This window comes from Anoplopoma fimbria, chromosome 3, assembly GCF_027596085.1.
Source record: "Anoplopoma fimbria isolate UVic2021 breed Golden Eagle Sablefish chromosome 3, Afim_UVic_2022, whole genome shotgun sequence".
Taxonomy (NCBI): Eukaryota; Metazoa; Chordata; class Actinopteri; order Perciformes; family Anoplopomatidae; genus Anoplopoma; species Anoplopoma fimbria.
In genome coordinates this window covers 4,437,231-4,444,877 of record NC_072451.1, presented here as the reverse complement: position 1 = coordinate 4,444,877, position 7,647 = coordinate 4,437,231, and positions in this window count along the sequence as shown.

Genomic DNA, 7,647 nt, shown 5'->3' with positions numbered 1-7,647 from the left:
ATGTTGACTCTGAATTAGCTCATAATCCCAGTAAAATACTAGTTTTCTACCCTTCAATTTAAGGTTGACACACTGTTTGATACAGTGAGAACATTCTGAGTGGAGCTTACAAAAGGCAAACAGAGCACATCTTTGTTTTCTTTGTGCATGAAAAATAGCCGTAAACTGGATTTATGCTGATTATCCAAAAGGTCTGCACGACTAACATACTAATCTGGATATCTCATCATATTAAAACATTATATTCTTCATTTAACTGATTGTTTTCACTGGATTCAGTGTCACCAAATCTCTGCAGAGAAACAAGCAATCTAAAGTCCAAAACATACATGCTGGAATACATGCCTTTGTGAAGTATACAACATTCAGAGTTATGTGATGAAACATTAATCAGTTACACCATACAGAATTCATATGCAATGACAAAATGTATTTATCTGATTTATTCAGTAAGTGTCATGTCATTTTTTAGTCACTATTCTTGTGAAGAGAGAGAATGTGGCAACACGTAATGAGAGTTAGCTCCTCAGGCTACAGGTTCTAATGTCTGACTGTGTTTGAGTGTCGGGAGAGGGAAGGACAGATGGTGTGATAGTGGATGAAGGCAGAGGGTTGGAAAGCGTCATTTCATTCTGACATTGTGTCTCAAAAACAACCAAAACATGAAATACATGAAAAATGTTTATATCCTGTGGTACCAGTGTTTTCAAACACCTTTCTGAGATTAAGAGTACATGACATCCACACCTTCAATATGTTTGGTTCAGTTATGTCAACTATGCTTTAAGAGAAACGTATTTTGTCGTGGATTACATTTGCTTTAGACATGTGAAAAATCAGTTTCAAATGAGTTTGTAAATGTCCACAAAAGCAAGAGGTAGGGCCGGCGTATTCGTCAGAAAAAAACAGGGCTTTCACCAGCTGTTTGTGTCGCTTGTAAACTAAACCAAGTACTATTCCCAAAACCAAACCAAGTACTATTGTTGTGCTTTTGTTTTGTTTCAGTTTCATAGTCATTTAAGGCCAAAACCTTTCCAAGTAGATTCATATTGTTTTATGTTATGTTTTGTTTCAATTTACAGCATTAACATAATGTTTCAAACAGTTAATATGACCAAAAATATGTTTCCCTCAAAAGGTAATTGAGAATGAAGTTTAGATGTTAGAGAATGTCATTATGTAGGAGACAGGGTTGGACAAGTTCTTTTTAGGATAATTGGTGTTTGGCAAACAATCAATGAATAATGACAAACTGTGACCATGATAGTAGAAACATGCACTAAAAAACACACGAGTTCTTACCTCCTTTTTCTCATCTGCTGCTTCTGCAGCAAGAGACTCAAGGTTTACTGAGGAGTCGTAAGAACTGGCATCTTTGAATGTTCAATCAATACGGGCATGATATTGCTGAAAAAGAGCCTGGAGAAAGTGGATAAAGAGGAATAAATAACACAGCGGATTTTCTTTTTATCTCACTTAAAAATAAATTAAAAGGAGAATGATGGAGAACATTGAAGGTAATGAGGTTAATGGAGATCTTCCTCTTACTTTGAACTGCTTTCCTGGAGGCGAAGCTACCAAGGACATTTACGACTGTGTGGCTAAATGACACACACACACACACACACACACACACACACACACACACACACACACACACAAATGGATATTCAGCCGTTGAATCAGAGGTCAGTGGATTTCACGGTGAAGCAGGTTCACTTAGCAAAGACGGGAAAGTGGAGATTTGCCGAGCATTAAATTACCATTTATTAAGCAGTGAATTGAGACCAGGAATTTCAAAGACTCGGGGTCAGTTTAGTCAGGGTCAATTTAATCTTTATTAATCCATTCACAAAATGAATATTCAAATGGGCAAATTGTATTCAAGTTAAATGCTTGTAATATCAAAAGGAAAATAAGCTGAAGCACTAAAGAGTCAAAGCAGCCTGGCTTTCCTGCAGAGGTATTGTGCTATTCTTTCATGTCGTATATTCACAAATTAGATCTTAAAGGTATTATTATTATTATCGTCAGTCATCAAGGATCAACTACTAGGAACAAGGAAGTTGACCTGCTTGTCAGCTGTTGGATGCACAACAAGCAATAAACGTCCCAAGCTAGGACCTTGGCAACTCAACCCCTAATCGACGCCTCATAATACTAAAATGTGTGAAAATCAAATACACGTGGATGCGTTATATCGTCTGTAGTCCATCAATCATACTAAGTACACCTAATTTAATGCAAATTTTGTAAATGCACACAATTTGCGACTCTCGTGCCTACTGCTCATTCGGTATTTAAATATAGTCGTTATCAGTAAAACAGCGATCTTGAGTTGTGGAGTGGCATGAACATGTGAATTCATAATGGGAATCATCCCACATGATGTGAATGCCACATCAGAGCTCCACACGGACAGAGCAGAGGACTGATGCAGAGCGAGGCCTCCCGCAGTGCTTTGCCCCAGCAGCACGGAGCAGTCGTGGCCACGCTGTGCTTTGTGCAGGCAGATCTAAGTATCACATTCTCCCTTTTTTTTCATTCCATGAGGCTTCTGGTTGAGCGGGCTGCGTGTGGGCATGCAGAGTGTTGACATGCAGCTCACTGTGGGGAGCGTAATCATCATGCAGGTCCTTTAGTGGGAGTCAGCAGAGGAGCCCGTCGGCCTGTAAGTGTGTGTGAGTGTGTTTTAGTGATTAAGGAGAGGATGATTATCATGCAGAACTGGTAGCAAGAGTCAGAGCAGAGGGAAGGTGTGTGTGTGTGTGTGTGTGTGTGTGTATGTGTGTGTGTGTGTGTGTTAACTGTCCACCATTAAGACTATATGTGTTGGTATAAATCACTCTTGTCACTCTGAGGACTTTAAACTCTTTATGAAATGTTGAGATCAACTTCAAGGAAAAAAACCTATAAGAATTCATGAAGAAATGACGTTAATAATGATTTTGTGTGACTCGGTGAAGCTTGAGAACGCACTTTCATGGTTGGAGGCACGAGAAGTAATGATATGAGGAGAATATCTGCAAGAAATCTGCCAAAAATTAGCTTCTTTAGCAAAAAAACAATCAGTCTTTACCCATGAATACAAAATATAAATCCAGTTTGTTTAAGGGTTTTCAGATATTATTTTTCTTCTTTAATTTAAAATCACAAACACCAACTGATGAGATTTTTAAACTAGTTTCTAAGGCACTGTATGCTGAACAGTAATGTGGTTTTGAATAAGAAACACATCAATAGCTTGTGGTCATTGGATGCGAGCAAAACCACACAAATAGTCTTGTCTTCTACATCTTGTCAGGTATTGTTTGAGTCACGTATTGATTTCTTTAGTCAATAACTTAAAGGTATTGATTACAGATACCCAGCCCTAATGAAGCATAATAATTACATGTTTTCAGCTTCTGCTATCCAGAGTGGCTTTTATTGGATCACAACAGTTTCTTTATTATAAAGGACATTTTTAGCAGTCTGGACACAGACGGTAACAGGGGTGGAAACCGTGACATTTTGTTTATGGCACAGTCATTGTAACCACTAACTCAACCTGTCACCCTGTCTCTGTCTTGCGTATTGTTTCAAGCACATGGCCAGGATTTCGGCTGTACATACACTATCCTCTATTGGGCTTGATTCCAATTCCTATTGTCCTGTTGGAGAGGACATCGGCTCAGCCTGTGTTAATCATTTCCCCATGCAGCCAGTGAATGAGCAGATATTAGCTCGGCCTTATCACCAAGACCCACAAAGGGCTGAGGGTGAAGTGGAGCAGATGCTGAGGGGGGACCGGCTCCTTGGGGAGGCAGCCGATGGTCGTCCCCACTGAAGGAGTGCGACACTGGGCCTGTGGCGACGCCGTGAGAGCCCCTCTGTGGAGGACCGACAGCAGCAGCAACAGCTACCGTGTAATTTTAATTTAACAGAAGAATCTTCTCATCTGTGACGTCCAACACTGGTTATAATTCAGATTGGAACAGAAGAAGTCAGGTGGTTGGAAAACGAGGCTGAAGGTGGCAAGGTCACTGGATTGAACAGGAAGGATCAGTGTGACATGAATCACTCCACAGCTACTGTACATTAAGACTTATGCTACTGAAATTGTTGAATTAATTTATTTTTTTAAATCAAAATTGACCATGCATCAGTTAAAGCCATTACATAATGGAAAGGTGAGAATGGATCCCAACGGAAACACAATTAGCTCCATCACTTTCCAAGCAAATAGTTGATGTTATGAAATGGTCATGGGTTAAAATAGTTGAAACGTTTTATTTCTGTCAGTGTTTTTTATTTATGTCTCCATGTTGCTGGAGTTTTTCTGTCCAAATCTCAAGCAAAATTGGGAATTCCCAACTGAAAAGTGAATCAAAATATTGGACCCATTGGACTCTTTAGATCCAAAAACAGACCACTTTAAAGCTCAACATGCTTAAATTGAAAAAAAAAATGTTTTAAAAGTACCCTGTGGACATTTTGACTTCTGGAAAATGCTATGGAGCAACGAGATAAAATGCTTACAGATTAATCATTTCAGTGACATTTTGTGTCTAACCCTGTCAACGTTGCAATCTAATTTATCGTCTAAAATATAACTAATCTAAAATATAGACATGAGTTGATTTCTTGAAGTAATCAGGCTGCTTTTGTTCATTTGCAGTATGACTCATGTCAAGCCACATTCCTACACTAGTGAGTGGAGTGACTGAAGGCACTGAAGTGTTTTGAGAAATAACAACAGACAAATACAGAAAAGTTTTGAAGTATCTCTACTTTTTCATATCGGTTTTGACCTTTTAGTTTTTTTTCTTAAATAAACACCATCAGTGCCATGACCTTAGAAACAACTTTCATTACTTTGTATTTGTTTTATGTGCTTTCCTCATCATCTGCTTTCTTACAGAAGCGTGCCCTTTGATGTGCAGGATTCATTTATCTACCAAGACTAAACTTTAACTGAATTCAGGAGAGTTTAGCTCCAGAGTGAAAGGTTTATTTGAGGTTACTTTCAGCCAGTTTGGTGCATGCAGATTGTTTCATCTGCCCAGATTTTGAGGTAACCGCTTTAATGTTGCCAGTTTCTTCAACATAAAATACATTTTCAAAGCAGAATAAACAAAACCAGAAAATATGTTTTTTTGTAATTTAAAGTGAATTGTTTTTTCCTCTGCGAAAAGGCTTTGCATCCGCCGTGTTAAACCACGATATTGCTGATAAAATAATCCATTTGCAAGGTTTAACCCAAACCAGTCATCAAAGATCTCCTCAGATTAATATCTAAAAGGAATACTGCTGCCATTGTGAGCAAAATGTGTGGTTTTATTAAGGTAGTTATCATTTTGGACCTTTTTAAATTGTTGTTTGTTTGCAGCTTTTTTTGTGTGTTTGACTGCATTGATGTCTTGATCTTAGATTGGTGGGTTAAAACACACAGGCCGGATAATCATGCTGTGAGTTCACACACACATAGAAGTCTAACATTTCCCCCAGTGAGCTTCAGTGTGTGTGTGTGTGTGTGTGTGTGTGTGTGTGTGTGTGTGTGTGTGTGTGTGTGTGTGTGTGTGTGTGTGTGTGTGTGTGTGTGTGTGTGTGTGTGTGATTGATGGATCGTGTTGTCAGCTCTGTAGAACACAGCAGAAGCTGTCTGTCAGTAAAATGATGTTCCTATCTGACTCATTTCTTCTCTGCTTCACTCTGCTTGACAACATAGGGGTGGACGAAATAATGAGAACACCTGAAGCTGTAGTACGTTAATTGCAATACAACAAAACATAAAACATACAGCCTTAAAAATGAAATCAAGGAGATATGATCAAAGTCGTGACATAAAATAACAGTAAGGATTATTTTTATTATTGATTAATCTTTTGATTATTTAATATATAAATGACTTAAGTCTGTGAACAACTTTCCTGCTGGTCTTTCACCAACACAACATTCAAGTGAATGCAACCTGAAGATATTTTAATTCAGTTTCATATTTGAAATAATTTTTAGCTTTAGCTGCTTTTGTGTGTTTATTTCTGTCTCTTTTGTTTTTAATACTGCTGCTCTTCTGTTTATTTTCTTTCTGTTAATGTGTGCCTCACTTTTATTTTGTGAAGCACTCTGAACTGCATTAGTACCAGTAAATGCAGCAATTGTTTGGCTTTTTGCTTGGGGAATGCTTGCTGATACAATAAAACCACATTTGACAATATCAAAGTCCAAATATCTGGCGATTCAAGAGTTGTTCTACATTTGATGATAATGTTAGTCACGCACTTTCATATCTGTTCACACTCTGTGGGCGCTTACGGAGCAAAATGAACAATAAAGGTATCAAAATACAGTCTCTTTGTTTCCACAGAAGCAGTGGTGAGCACAGAGTCTCTCTGGAACGAAAAAAGGAAAAATGGCATCTCTTCTAAGGGTTGAGTTACAGACCATTACAAACCAGAGAGGCACTGTAGCTAACCCGAGGTGCTCAGATTACACTCTGGTGTGACATTAATAGTTTTGGGGTTCAACAGCAGTTCACTGAATCTTCTTACCGTAAATCAGAACTCCTAATTGGATTCCATGACAACATATAAGCTTTGGAACAAAAAATAACATGTATTTCATATTTTTTATTAGTTATTTGTCTAAATTACTCATCAAATATCTCTACACTGAATACGTACAGATCTGCAGAAAAATCAATGGTTGCGAAGTCAAATCGGACTCCTGTACAAGAGAAGATCAGAAGAAGGACAAAGATGATCACATGGATGATCTTACTTTTTCCTGAACCAACTCTGATCCATCTGAGGAGTTTAGTTTTTCTCTTTGTGCTCAAACAATGATTCCTGTCACCATTAGGGGAATATTTTTCCCTTCTCTGCTGCACGTTGCTGCCCTTCTGTTTGACATTTCTATTAGAAGTTGGCAGGCCGATCGCCTTCTCCGCAGCTTCCCAGTGAAGTGAAGAATCAGAGCTGCTTCTCTAAATATTATATAAGATCATCTGAGAGCAAAAACAGAAACGACACACCTGAATTAATCATCACATATGCAGCATGTGAGCATGAACTTTGGAAATGAGTGTCTCACCTGTTTAAATATTAATAATGAGCCTCTTCATGTGTTTAGATATGTTTCGGACTGACAGGGCTCAGGACTGACAACTGTTCACAACTAACAGCTTGTTCATTACAGACTTTTACCTTCTAGTGTGTTTGCTTTATGTTTTGTTTGCTTGCAGATCTAATTAATATTGTACACTCTTAGAAAACTAGAATCTTAAAGGATCCTGGTAGAACCTTTTTATAAAGGTTCCACCTGCAACCCCTAGGTTGTACCTAGAACCCCACATAAAGGGGTTATACCTAGAACCATCTGTGAGAGGTTCTAATAAACATGAGAGGTTCTACAGAGAAACCCTGCTATGGTGTAATGGTTTCACCCAGAACCCTGGAGGGTCTATCCAGAAGCTTTCCACCTTCTTACTGGGCTAACAAGGACCCACCCAGAGGGTTCTATCGAGAACCTTTTTATATTCCAAGGGTTTCATCCAGAACTCACCCAGGGGCTTCAACCAAGGAACCCTTTAAATTACAAGGTTTTCATCTAAAACCTGCACAGGAAGTTCCACCAAGAACCCTTTTATATTCAAGGATGCAGTAG